The 15,198-nt window shown below is 41.4% G+C and overlaps 1 pseudogene; it reads right to left on the reverse strand.

Moving 5' to 3' along the window:
* Window positions 1-786: 786 nt before the first annotated feature.
* LOC132027488 (UDP-glucuronosyltransferase 3A2-like) lies at window positions 787-13,219 on the reverse strand (annotated as a pseudogene).
* Window positions 13,220-15,198: the final 1,979 nt, after the last annotated feature.

Genomic DNA, 15,198 nt, shown 5'->3' on the forward strand with positions numbered 1-15,198 from the left:
AATGAGAATCATAAACTAGGACTGGGAATCTTTCCACTGTCTCCTCAGGCACAAACGGAGGACATCTTGTAATTCTGCCTCTTTGTAATGTCGGCCCTGACGGAGGCATCTTTGCACGCTCTATCCTCCAAGCAAGACTGCTACTGTAAACGTTTTCAGTTCAGCTTTCCTTACAGCCTGTTACAGGTAACAGAATTCTGGGGCAATGAGGACAGAGTCACTTTTCCAGGAGGAGGGGGAGGATAATTCTGTGAAAACTTTTACTTTCCTGATCAAGAGCTATATTTCTTTGAATGCTTATATAGCTTTCAGAGCTTTGACAAGAGTTTACAGGAAAGGCAAATAGAAAACAAAGGGATATGTAAAGTAACCATTTTAGGGGTGATTCCAAGTGGTAGAAGCAGGAGTGAGGGAAACAGGCTGAGAAGATACTGGACATGGAGGTTGGAATGGTTCAGGTCCATTGTCTCAAAGAGGGGCGTGACAAGGAAAGTGTCCTCAAGGCTTAAAATATGAAGGTCATTGGTCCAAATTACCCTGGGACAGAATCACAGAACAGCCCATGCTGACTGGCAAATGAAGAAGTCCATAAGGGCTGAATAAAGAATTCCAATTTTAGGAAGAAGCCAATGAGCAGGAACTTGCAACAAAATTAGCAAGTAGATATGATGTGGGGAATAGGAATTGCCAGAATTCCTATTCAGTGGGAATTTCTTAAGAAATGGTAACACCGCACCCCTCCCCCCATTCTCTGTTTCCTAAGATACACTTGGCATCAGGCCTTCTTCAGCTTCCTGGCCCACACAGCCAGCTGACCACCACACTCAATTGTTTCCCATATTGCCAGACATGGTCCAGGGTGACCACCAGCAGGAACAAGATGTTGAGAAGGTACTCTTCATGCCACAGCTGCTGGGAGGTGCAGGGGCTTGAGGTGTGCTGTGCCCCATCTAGAGGATGTGGTAGATCCAGCCCACCAACCCCTGGGTGGGCCAGGGGGTGTCAGGGGTAGAAGTGTCTATCTGATGATGCTGGTGGCCACTGCTACTGATCTATACCTAATAGCAGAGACAGGAGGTGACAACATTGGATGACAGGTTCTCAGCAGCTTACACAGGACAGAGAAGACTGGTTTTCAAGTAATTAAAATCTGGTCCTGAAATTTACCAGCTGGATGCCTATAAACAGTTTAATTTTATAAAGATTCTTGTATGCACAGAATCTAAATTAATGCCGAAAGGTGAAGTTGTGCCTAAGTCAGTCCCTGGACTCATGGAGCTCATGATCTACTAGACCGAAAGATACCTGTGTATCTTTTGGCTAGGTGTGCTTTGGTGGCTAGGTGTGCTCATTGCTAACAAAGCACCACTGTTTATAGTCCTTTCAGTGGACAGAGCTAGGAAGTATTTGGTTATAGACATAGATATCGAGATCCCATACTTATTTCCCTAATTATAGATGCTGTAGCTGTCTATTACCTAGTGACAAAAAATCAATTTATAATTTATACTGGTATCTCAATTCAATAATCACAGGGGTTGTTCCAATTGTCCCCACTTCCACATTTGTAATTTTCTTTTCCAAAAGTAAGAAACAACATCAATACATTTACTCATTTGCTTGGTCCTATCATGCATAGAAAGTGAAGTCAAATATACTAACCCAAAAAACTGTGAAGAACCTACTCAATAAATAAGCTTTGTTTGCAGTTCTTTTTATCTTTATATTGGATATACATAGCTGATCCTTGAACAAATGGGTTTGAATTGTACAGGTCCACTTATATGTGGATTTTTTTTTCAATAAATATGGTACAGTACTGTAAATATATTTTCACTTATTTTCTTAATAACATTTTCTTTTCTCTAGTTTATTTATGGTATATAATACATATAAAATATACATGTAGTATATGTAATACATGTAATAGTAATACATATATATCTAGTATATAATACATATAACATACAAAGTATATGTTAATCAACTCTTTATGTTATTAGTAAGGCTTTTGGTCAACAGTAGGATATTAGTAGTTAAATTGTGGGAGAGTCAAAATATATGCAGATTTTTTACTATGTGAGGGATTAGCACTCCTAATCCCATGCTCTTAAAAGGTCAACAGTACTAGCAAAACAAATTCAGCAGCATATAAAGTTGATTACACACCAATACCAAGAAGGATTTATCCTGAAATGCAAAGAGGGTTCAACATATGGAAACTGATCAATGTAATACACCACATTAACAGAATGAAAGAAAAAAACTACATGATCACCTTAATTGATTCAGAAAAAGCATTTGACAAAATTCAACACCCTTCCATGATAAAAAACATTCAACATAATAAAAGCCATTAACTAAAAACCTACAGCAAACATCATACTCGATGATAAAAGACAAAGCTTTCTCTAAGATCAGGAACAAAGCAAAGATGGTTGTTTTTTATCACTTCTCTTCCACATAGCACTAGAAGTTCTAGCCTGAGCAATTAAGCAAGAAAAAGAAATAAAAGGCACCCAAGTTAGAAAGGAAGAAGTACAATTATCTCTATTCACATGTGACATGATCTTACATGTAGAAAATTCTAAAGATTATACACACACACACACACACACACACACACACACACCTGTTAGAATTAATAAACGAATTCATCAATAGAGCAAGAGTACAAAATAAGCCAAAAAAAATCAGTCACATTTCTATACTGACAGTAAACAATCTGAAAAGAAATCTACATAACAATTCCATTTACAATAGCATTAAAAAAGAATAAAATACTTGGGAATTAACTTGGCCAAGGAGGTGAAAGACTTGCACAATGAAAACTGCAAAACATTGCTGAGAGAAATTAAAGAAGTTACAAATGGAAACATACCGCATACTGGTGTGGATCCATAGCACTGATCCTGCAGCTCCTTCCCGCTTCTCTGAGCCCTGGGACAGTGCACATGCAGCTCTGTGATAAAGAAGCCAACTTCTCTTATAGGTCTCCTGGGGCATTGAGACTGGAGGTATGAGAGACATACATGGGTTTTAGTCCTCTCACAAGTCCTAGTCATCCTTGCCGGCTCTAGTTTATTTCTGCTTTCATTCTCTTCTACTTTATTTTTCCTCACAGCCAGTCTAGCTGACTTAAATTTCAAGAGTAGAACCTTACATGGGCTGTTGCACCAGCTGCCACAAATATGTTAAGGTCTAGACCCAATGATAATTCTTTTTTTCTACATAATTCATATTCATATGATCAAAGCCTGACCCAATATTCCTTCTCCTATTCTGCTTTACTAACCAAACCTCAATTTTATTTGTAATAAAACTTACAAACAAAAGGAAAGCCTCTACATTTTCCAACCTCTATTGTACATAGGAGTCATCATGTGACATAGTTCTGATTAATGAAAGTTAAATGGGAGCCACTGAATAGTTACGCTTTCAAGGGGGACATGCTCTATTAGGTTTCTATTTTCTGTTGTAAATAATTACCATAAACTTGGTGGCTTAAAGCAACATGACTTTATTATCTCACACTTTCGTAAGTTAGAAATCTGTTGTTGGTTTTTTGGGCTAAAATCAAGGTGTTGGCCTGGCTGTTCCTTTTGAGGACCCTAAGGATGGATTCATTTCCTTGCCTCTTCAATTTCTAGAGGTCCACCTTCCTTGGTTCAGAGTTCCTCTTCTGTCTTCAAGGCCAGCTACATAGCATCTCTCTCGCCATTCTTCCATGGCCACATCTCTCTCTCTGCCTCTCCTATCCTTCAACTACAAAGAGCCTTTGTGATTGTATCAGGCTCATCTGATAACGCATGATAATTTCCCTATTTTAAGGTTAGCTGATTAGCAACCTGAATTCTATCTGCAATCTTAATCACTTTTGCCATGTAATGTAATGTATTTACCTGTTCCAGGTATTAAGACATGGACATTTGTGGGGAGCCATTATTCTGCCTGTATCACATAGAATTCTTTTTTCCTCCTTCTTCCTTGCCTAGAGCACATATATCCTGGCTCCAGCTACAGCAAGCATATAGCACCCATGAAAAAATCTTGTGATGGAAGCAACTGGCAAGAGTGACTAGCCAGAGAGGGACTGGAGAACTGTTGACATTAGAGAAGTGCCATTCTAATCCCACATTTCCACTCTAGCCATCTTTCATGTGAGAAGGAAAAGACCTATTATATGTTTAAGGCATTATTTTTTGAACTTCTATGACTGATCGTCAATTTAATTTCCAGTGATACATAACATATAGGAAGGTCCATTGCAATGAAATGAAAAGGGGATGGAATTCTTTTCCTGAATCAAAGTAGTCTTAGAAATCACCACATATCCATTGGGGATGGTATGTGCTATGGTGAGTGCTGTGAAGTGTGTAAACCTGGTGATTCACAGATCTGTACCCCCAGGGCTAAAAGTACATTATATGTTTATTAAAAAATTAAATAAATAAAATAAAAAATAGAATTAAAAATTAAAAAAAAGAAATCACCACATATCTTGCTGCCTGACTCACAAAAACATATTAAGGCTAAACACAACTTTCATGGTCCTGTTTGACTTTCTCATAATCCCATGTTAGAAAGCAGGTGTCATGGAAAGATTTCATGAAAGAAAAAACTGTAGAACAACCTGTGAGCCCTATGTGTAGTCAGCAGAGATGGTGCTCCCTGCAGGAGGGGATATTGTAGCTGCAGTGGAGTTCTGGGAGGGAAGATTATGGGAGGGAGGGTCTGCACATATTTAGGGGGTTGCTTTCTGGAACCAGAACTTTGAAGGGAGTTCAGAAAAAGAGGCAATTTGGGTTTGTCTTACTCAGTTCTGGCTACTATATCAAAATACCATAAATCTAGTGGCCTATAGACAAGAAATTTGGAATACCTTGGTGGCTCATTCAGTTAAGCATCTCCCTTTGGCCCAGGTTATGATCGCAGGATCTTGGGACCAAGTCTTACATCGGGCTCTCTGCTCAAGGGGAGTCTGCTTCTCCCTCTCCCTCTATCCCCATCTCATGGTCTATCTCTCTCTCACACACATTCCCATTCTCTCAAATAAAGTCTTCAAATTTAAAAAATTTTTTAAAAAATGAAATTTATTTCTTACAGTTCCAGAGGCTGGGTAGTCTGAGATCAGTGTGCCAACATGGTTGGCTTTGGGTGCGGACTCTTCCTGGCTTGTAAACAGCTGACTTCTCATTGTATCCTCACATGGTAGAGTGGACTAAAGAACTAGCTAGTTCTCTGGCCTCTTCCTATAAGGGCATTAATATTCATGGGGACTCTATGCTCATTACTTAATTGCCTCTCAAAGGCCTCACCCCCAAATACCATCACACTGGAGTATGGTTTTCAACGTATGAATTTAGGGGAATCATTCTACTGCAGTCCCAGTCTACTGCAGTCCCAGAAGCAGACCCTGAGATAAAGACTTGAGTACAAATAGTTCATTTGGAAAATGCTTAGGAACACTGGTGTGAAAATGGGAAACTGATACAGAGAAGGGAAGTAAGCCAAAAAAGTGTGACTCAATAAGCCAGTTACCATAGTTTAATTCCATAGGAAAACTGAAAAACAGTGCAAAAGACATGACTTAGAATTATCCCACAAGAGAAAAAAGGGAATTGGGCTATTTACATGCTAAAGCTCAAGACCATTGGTTGAGGGTTGTTCCCAAGGGTGTTAATTAACAGGAACTTCCATACTGTTTTATACGTGGGCAGCACAGCCTCCCACAATTCTGGGGAGAAGATCACACATGCTTAGAGTTGCAGGTATGGACCTCTGGCACTTGTAAGAGCACACTGGAAAGTCCACAGCAAGAAGCAGGATTTGATAGCATCCCCTACTGGGATGGAGGCAAGAGTGGGAGAAAGAGACTGAGAAAGTGGCTGAATCAGAAGACTGGAATCATCAGAGCAAAGTGCCTAGGAGAGAAGAGTGATAAGCTAGGGACAAGGTTTTAAATCTGAGAAGTCGGTCGAATCACACACAGGCAGAAACACAACATAGCCCCAGCTATTCAGTAAGCCAAAAAGCCAAAGAGCTCTGGCAAGACAATGTTAATAGAGAAGGAAGCACCCATGGGTGATATATGCAGCTAATGAATCATTGAATACTACATCAAAAATATTGATGTACTAATGATCACTATAGTGGCTAAATGAACCAAATTTAAAAAAAGAAGAAGAAGAAGAAGCAGGTTGTGCTAATATAAACAAGAGGAGTTGAGATAAAGGGAGCCAAGGTAGTGGGAGACCAGTATGGTCTATGCAAGTGTGAGGCATACCAAGAAGCAGTGACTTCCCAATACACCCATACCTAGGATGCATCCGTGTCACATCTGCTTCAGCTTCCTGGCCCTACAAAGGCCCCTGACCATGTCTAGCAGCTTCTCATACAGCCAAATAGTACCCAAGGTAACCACCAGCAGGAACAAGAAGACGTTCAGCAGGTACTGCTCATGCCACAGCTGCTGCAGGCCATGGGGCTTGAGGTGGACCACACCCCTTGTCATGCTGAACACCATACAGTAATTACTCCAGGCATGGAATGACTCCTCCAAGCAGCAGTTCGTGGCCCTGCTGGGTTTTAGATCCCATTAACAGTCTGAGGAACATCATAAAAATACATTCTAAGAAATGTAGATATGCAAACACATACCCTTCACAATTTTACCTTTCTAGGGGTTCATGAGGCCCAGGAGCATCACTGTGTTGCTGAGCCAAGAACCCCTGATGTAGAGGACTAGTATTTAGTTATTCTTTACTTGTTCAACAATTACTTATGGAGTGCCTACTGTGTGCAAAGCAGTGAGAGAAGCCAGGATAAATAAGAAAGATATGAACATACTGTCATGAAGCTTACATTCTAGTTGGAGGAAATAGTCAATAAACTATAAACTAATGAACAGAGTAATTACAAAGTATGACACGTGTTGTGAAGGAAATTATGTGGAATGGCTGGCAATGATCAGAGAAGGCCTCTCTGAAGTGATGACATTGGAGCTAAATGGAAAGAATGTTCCAGAACAGCCAAAGGCAAAGACCTCTAGAGGAAAGAATGACATGTTTGAAGAAGTAAAAGGACAGGACGCCTGGGTGGCTCAGTTGGTTAAGCAGCTGCCTTCGGCTCAGGTCATGATCCCAGCATCCTGGGATCGAGTCCCACATCGGGCTACTTGCTCCACCGGGAGCCTGCTTCTCCCTCTGACTCTGCCTGCTACTCTGTGCCTGTGCTCGCTCTCGCTCGCTATCTCTCTGACAAATAAATAAATAAAATCTTTAAAAAAAAAAAAAAAGAAGCAAAAGGACACCCCTGTACCTGTCCAGAACCTTTTTAAACCTCTCAAGAGAAATAAAAACTCTAAAAAGAGAAACTTGTAGAAGTTTCTTCTAAAGACACAAAGCTCTTCCTTTCATCTGCCTTGAATTTGTCTTACTGAAATATAAGACTCATTCTTTAACTTGATATTCAGTAAAAATAGGTCAGCTGATATCTTAGTTTAGCTGAGTTTTAGCTTATATGGGGGTGGAGGGGAGAGACCTTCCAGCCAGTTCCCCTAGTGCTACTCCGAGGCCTACATACATATCTTTTGTCTCCCATGACTTGCTTCATCTTTGGAGCTAGGGCTCCTTTGGAGCTGCCCTATCAGAATGGAGATACCCAGGTCTTTGGCTTCTACTTGGAGTAGGTTTCCAGGCTGGTCTGTGAGGAAAGGAATCCCCACCACAGGCGCACCATGATGAATAGATTCCATCATGCTATTCTGCCCTCCGTGAGAGACAAATAGGTGAATACTGGGGTGAGCTTGGACAAAGGAGAAAGAAAGAGAGAGAGAGAGAGAGAGAGAAGGAAGGAGAAAGAGAAAGAAAGGAAAGAAAAAGAAAGAAAGAAAGAGAGAGAGAGAGAGAGAAGGGAAGGAAGGAAAGAAGGAAGGGGATGCTCGAGAAAGGATTTGGTGAATCTGGAAAAACAGCAATGTCAGGAAGACATGCAGGGGATTCTAGAGGTGTTTAGGAACCATTTAAAGAGTCAGTTACTTGGAAGACACTCTGTGAGCACTCTCAGAAACATGGATCTAACACCTGAACCAAAGAACAGCTAAAGCTAAGAATGCAGAGAGAGCACTAAGTTCAGCATATGCCACCATTCATCCATTGATTCCTTCATTGTGTCTCTATGTCGTTTTAAAGCAGGGCTTATGCCTTATACTTTAACACTGCCAGATCCTGTCATACTGTCTCTCCCTTATTTGTAGCAAAATAAAATGTTGATGAGGAGGAGCTTATCCAGCCCAAGGACCTAGAAACCCTTAAAGTACTTTTGGTAAATGCAATTTGCTGGCTCTACCTCTGGCTACTGAAATACATTTGCAGGGACAGAATCAAAAACGTGTATCTCCAATTCACTGAGTGGTTCTGATCCAGTCTGCAGCTACGCACAAGAAGCATCCCCAGAATGCAGCAGGGGCCAGAGAGAGAAACCCTCTTGGAGATGTGGTAGGACAGCTCAGACAGAAAAATGAGGAATTTTAATCACATTAGGAAGACACTATGGCCCCTAGGTCTCTCGCACTCCTGGTGAGAAGGAACTGGGCCAGTGCCTGTAGGGGGTCTGTGTGTAACCAGCAGGTGGCTTCAGGCCACTGCACAGCAGCGACATCCTTTCTGCTCTGCATACTTATGTCTCAGAACATTTATAGGCATTTCTTGGAAGGTGTCTGATCCTGATCACCTACCAATTGCAAGAGGCCACAGTAACCCCTCTTGACTATCACTTGTGGCTACAGATAACGGGTCTGGGTTACAAATGAATGAAATGACCCCAAAGTGACAAGCTCTTCTGGTGCTTTGACTTCCGCTCACAGATGCTTTTGTTTTCAAGGGTGGTGTAGTGCCCAGGTAGGGGTGACCGCTGCAATCAATGCTAAAGAAAAAGTAACTGGAGAGAGAGGGGGTCAGAACGGCTGCTGCCTGTAGAAGCAGGAAGTCCTTACCCACAAGGTCACTCTGAGGAAGTCAGTCTACAGTTTTCACACTGGCTGCCAATTTGACACTTCCAAATCACCCCTGGGGAAGGTGGGCAAAGATAGTATTCATCTTCTCTAGGACTTCCTTCACCTTTTGGTGTGTACCATGGAGCTCAGTGTCACAAGAACAAAACCTACATCTGCAACTTGGCAGTGAAGCTCTCAAATTCTTGAGAGAACAGAAAAAAAGAGTCATACCATTCATGCAGCACATCTCTGAACTCTCTGGGCTTCCCTTGTTTAGGATAAATTAAAACCTTTCTTTTCCCTAGGATAACATGTGCTGGATGGCCTGGAAGAAAGTGATTTTTCTGAGCCTTGATTTATCCTTTTTCTCCAGGATCACAGCATTGGTGTTTCCTTTCCCTGCAGGCTTTACAGCTGGATGAACTGTATTTCAATTTCCTCTCTTGTGGGTTAGGAGGGAAGACAGGGACAGTTTTTTATAGTATCCTCCAGAGGACTCAGTGAACACCTTCCCACATCCGGTACTATGGGCTTTCCCCAGAGAAGAATGGGAGGCAGGCAGGATTCCCAAATGCTCAGGAGCTGGATCTCCTCCACCCTTGCGAGGGAGGCAGCTAGAAGATGGTCAAAGAGATGCATGTCTTCAAGTGATACAATATCGTCTCAAATTCTCAGTTTTCTTTTTTTTTTTAAAGATTTTTATTTATTTATTTGACAGAGAGATCACAAGTAGGCAGAGAGGCAGGCAGAGAGAGAGGAAGGGAAGCAGGCTCCCCACTATGCAGAAAGCCTGATGTGGGGCTCAATCCCAGGACCCTGGGATCATGACCTGAGCTGAATGCAGAGGCTTTAACCCACTGAGCCACCCGGGCGCCCCTCAAATTCTCAGTTTTCTAAAGGTTTACAGTGACCTATGTGGGCTTGGCCACCAGGCAACCTAAGTTCATGGGTATGTGTGCCCCTCCCAGCTTCCAGTCTCTCCATGATGTTCTGTGGGTACACTTTTGAGAGGGTCTGTAATCTCTGCTTTCTCCTTTTTCTGTGCTTCCGAAGTCAGCCACTCCTCATGCACTTGAGCTCCTTGCTTTCCCCCATGGTAGTGGTTGCTATAGGATCAGGGAGGACTTAATGAAAAAGATGGTGGTAAATCTCTCAAGAATGCATAGAAAGCTATAAGCCAGACTGAAATGTAGAGCATCAAAAATACAGAAGGAGCTGGATCTTTGCCTCCCAGTTAACACTAGCCAAGAGGCATGTGTCTGGTTTTTCAGTACTTGTTAACTGAGATGTAACGATAATAATAAAAAAGACCCGGGGTGCCCAGGTGGCTTAGTCGTTGGGTATCTGCCTTATGCTCAGGTCATGATCCCAGCATCCTGGGATCAAGCCACACATCAGGCTTCCTGCTCAGCCGGAAGCCTACTTCTCCCTCTCCCACTCCCTCTGTTTGTGTTCCCTCTCTTGATGCCTCTCTCTGTCAAATCAGCAAATAAAATCTTAAAAAAAAAAAAAAAAAGACCCATTCAGTCATGCCTAACATGTGTCAGACACTGCAATGGAACTCTTAAAAACATATATCCAATCCTGTCAACAATCCTGAGTGCCAAGTGCTCTTTCACACCCCCAGAAACTGAGGCTGAGACCCAAAACACTTGTTGGAGAGAATATATGAAATAAATGGCAGAACTAGGATTGAATTCAGACTGGGTCTGACCCTAAAGTCCAAGTTTTTTCTATTACACAACATCAAAATGGACTAACATTCGGAGAAAATGATGATTTCCATATATTGCTTTTAGAATATTCATAGGTGGACTCATAATGAAAATATCTTTCCTTTTGCTGTCTCACTTTGGGGTTTAGCACAGACTGTGGAGGGAAAGAGTTAAAAATAGAGGTTGCCTCACAGTTTTATAGACTCAGTCAAATATTGAGTCAGTATAAATACAGTTTGGGTGTGCTGAAAATGCAAATTATGAGGATTCAAACCTAGAGATCCTGATTCAGTAGGTCTAGGGTGGGGCCTGGAATCTGTATTTTCTATAAGTATCTCAGGTGAACCTGACAAAGATAAACTAAGAACCACACTTTGAGGAAGACTAATCCAGAGCATGGCCGGCATAATCCTGAAGCACCAGGGTAAAAGGGTACAGCTCCCTAGAGCTCTCTATATCTCCTGGGGCTGGACTGGGAAAGGCTCTGACAAGGCAGCATGTATGACTGATAAGATGCCTATAGTGGAGAACCAATTGTTTCAGAGCACCCAGTGCCCATGTGTCTCCTTGTTTCTATGAAAAATGAAATATCCAGTTGTCAGATATGTGAATTGAGCAAATTATTTGGACAAACACAACTTATCAAAACTGGCACTAGAAAAATTAGAAATTTTAAATATCTCTAAATAGCTTTAGATTCAATTTTTTTTTTACAAAAATTGATTTCCGAACCAAAAAGCTTTCCGAAAAGAATCTTCTAGAAACATAACCTCTTAAAATACAAGAAGAGGGTACAATTCCAATGGAGTTTTATGAGGCCAACCTATCCTTCAAAATATTTTTAAATGGAATCCAGCAATAAATAGAAAACGTAGTACATCGTGTCCAATTCTTCTATCCAAAGATGCAAGGTCAATTTAAGTCAAAAATTATCATTATAATTCACCTCAATAACAGAGTAAAAAGGAAGTTTCATATGATCTCCTCAATAGATGCAGAACAAAACTTTAGCAAAATTCAACACCATTTTATCATAAAACTCTCAATATGGCTAGGTATAGAAAGTAATTTCTTTGGTGTGATAAAATGCATATATTGAAAAAATTCTTGATCTATAATAATACTTTAATGGAAAATACTGAACTCTTCCCACCTAAGATAGGAACAAAGTAGAGAGGTCTGCTCTCACCACTTTTATTTAACATCATGGTATAAACTCTAGCCAGAACAATAAAACAAGAAAAATAAGTAAAATAAATAATGATTAGAAAGGCAAAAGAGAGAGTTGTTAGTTGTATGAGACACCATCATCTATATAACCCTGTGTGTCAGGTTCTGCACTCGGTGCAGAATCTGCTTGAGATTCCCTTTCCCTCTCTCTCTCTCTGCCCCTCCCCCTGTTTGTTCTCTTGCTCTCTCTGTCAAATAAATAAATAATAAATTCTTTAAAAAAAAACCCACCCAGGGGCACCTGGGTGGCTCAGTGGGTTAAAGCCTCTGCCTTCGGCTCAGGTCATGATCTTAGGGTCTTGGGATTGAGCCCCACATCGGGCTCTCTACTCAGGAGGGAGCCTGCTTCCCTTCCCCTCTCTCTGCCTGCCTCTCTGCCTACTTGTGATCTCTCTCTGTCAAATAAATAATAAAAACCTTTAAAAAAAATCCACCTAGATTTAACCTTTGTCTGAGCAATTTCTATCTGTGCACTAATGGCACCATCATGAGAGAGATTCCTTACATCCAAATGGAACACAAAGGTTTTACTCACCTGAGTATTGGTTCAACAGGTTTGACCATTAAGCTTGCAATATAAACAATGTAGAGAAGCAGGGGCCGGGCAAAATAAAGGCAAAGTCAGAATTAACAAACCATAGTTCTGCTTTCAGTTAAAGATAAAATAGGTCTGGCCTAGAGCCTTCGGGGAAACATTCCCTGATAGAGTCATCAAACTGAGCATGAATATACAATTCTCTCAAGGTCAAAATGAAGAACATCAGAGAGTTTTTCTCTTGGCCTCAGAAATCCATGTGATCTGTCAGGGAGAGTAGAATGCTGGAACCTAAGACACAGGCCCAGGCAGACCAAAATTCATAATTTCAAATGTGCTAGCAAGGATGGTCACAAATGGCCTTCCAAGTTTCTCAACAACCAGGAAAGTGCAGCAGTCCGTAGCATAACCAGCCCTAGGTCGAAACTTTCATTCTTTAGGGAGCCCATCCTGTCTGTCCTTCCTAACACATGACTACACTAAATTGCATGTAGAGCTTCATGACCTTTAAAAGCTTTGTAAATGAGCTCCTGTGGAAAAGGGAAGGAAAGAAGGAAGGGAGGGAGGAAGGAGTGAGAGATACTCGATATTCATGGACAGCGTTAATCTTGAAACATATGAAGGAATCTTGGCACCAGAATTGAATACCTTGAAAGCACTTTTGGTAATAACCTGTCCTATTGGTCTCTCCTGAGAACTTTCTGCTCGAGATGCTGGTTTTTTCTTGATCTTCATATCTACCATGGCATTTTCTTGTTTTTTTCTTTGCTACAATTCTTCCTGATGCTTAGAATGTCCCTGTTTTCCTCCCTTTTCCTTTCTTTCCCTCATAGAAATCCTATCCATCTTTTTTTTTTTTTCAAATTTATTTCACAGACAGAGATCACAAGTAGGCAGAGACGCAGGCAGAGAGAGGAAGGAAAGCAGGCTCCCTGCTGAGCAGAGAGCCCGATGCAGGGCTTGATCCCAGGACCCCGGGATCATGACCTGAGCTGAAGGCAGAGGCTTTAACCCACTGAGCCACCCAGGTGCCCCAATCCTATCCATCTTTTGATGCTCTTCCTTCCCTGGAAGATGTTACCAGCTATAGCTGGTGCATATGATCTCTCTCCACTGGCTGAATGCTGGAGCTCATCCGTGATGCTCTGTATGACCTGCAATTATATGTGAACTTTGCTCTCAAATGTACATGTGTATAGGATTTATTTTCCCAGGGCTGTAAGCATCTTGATGTCAGTGTCCCATGAACATAAGTGGAAAACCGCACTTTCCATTGGAGAAACCACTGTAGAAGCTGTGTGCCTGTGGTGGCTGCTGGCTTGCTTTCAACTACTGGGCCAATGGATGTCTTCACACTCCACTGGCAACAAATCGTTCAAAAAGATCACTGTTGCTTGGGCTTCCCACGTAAGGGTCAGTGAATAAGGACTTTGAACTTTTATCTACCTCTAAGGGCCTCTTCTTTGATACAAATTCTGAAATCTTGCTGAATATCAATGCTCCGTGTTAGTTTTTTTTTTTTTTTTTTTTTAGATTTTATTTATTTATTTGTCAGAGAGAGAGAGTGAGAGCGAGCACAGGCAGAGTCAGCGGGAGAAGCAAGCCCCCCACGGAGCAAGGAGCCCAATGTGGGACTCAATCCCAGGACGCTGGGACCATGACCTGAGCCAAAGGCAGCTGCTTAACCAACTGAGCCACCCAGGTGTCCCTCCATGTTAGCTTTTACTTGAGCATTTACTGTATTTTATTGAAGATTCATTTACTTTTCTTCTAATAATATTTGAACATTTGCTAAGGTGATTCTGTACTGGTGATTCAGGATCCACAAAGTGAGCTAAAAAATGAGATTCCAATGAGGATACAGGCAGTTGACTTATAAATTGAAGATCAGTCATCAGCTGCTTGATTTCCTTTTGTTAAAGTGAAGACCAAATACTTAACGAGAACCCATAGCCCTGCCCTATGCCCTCTGGTAAGCGGTGAAGGGAGAGAAAAACATGGCTCCACAGGGAAGGTCTCTACCCTGATTGTGTACTATAATTCCTGGGGAGTTTACATAATTTATATGTAATTTACACAAGACTTTCTGAAAGTGGGACCCAAACATAAGTATTTGTTCAAAGTACCTCAGGTGATTCTAATCACCTAATCTTTTCAGCCAGGGTTGAAAAGTGCCAACCTGAGAGAGAGAGAGAAAGCAAATACGCATTTATCATAACATAAGGACACAGGGTATACCACTATTCATGTATATTTAAATGGTTCAACTATTTTTTTAAAAATATTTAATTAATTTATTTATTTGAGAAAGAGAGAATGGTGGGAGGGGCAGAGGGGTTGGGAGGGGGTGAGAGAGAGAATTTCAACTGATCTCTGTGCTAAGCACTAAGCCTGACTTGGGGCTCAGTTTCACGACTCTGAGATCATGACCCGAGCTGAAACCAAGAGTTAGAGCCCCTTTTTTAAATTTAATTTTACTTTATTTTGTGTCTGTGTGTTCCAAAATTCATTGTTTACGCACCTCACCCAGTTCTTCATGCAATATGTGCCACCACCGGGCTCACCCAACCCCCCACCACATTCCCTCCAAAACCCTCAGTTTGTTTCTCAGAGTCCAGTCTCTCATGATTTGTCTCCCCCTCTGATTTCCCCCAAGTGAGTCAAGAGTCAGAACCTTAATGAACTTAACCATCCAGGTGACTCTGGTTCAACTATTTTTAAAA

This window comes from Mustela nigripes, chromosome 12 (assembly GCF_022355385.1).
Source record: "Mustela nigripes isolate SB6536 chromosome 12, MUSNIG.SB6536, whole genome shotgun sequence".
Lineage (NCBI taxonomy): Eukaryota > Metazoa > Chordata > Mammalia > Carnivora > Mustelidae > Mustela > Mustela nigripes.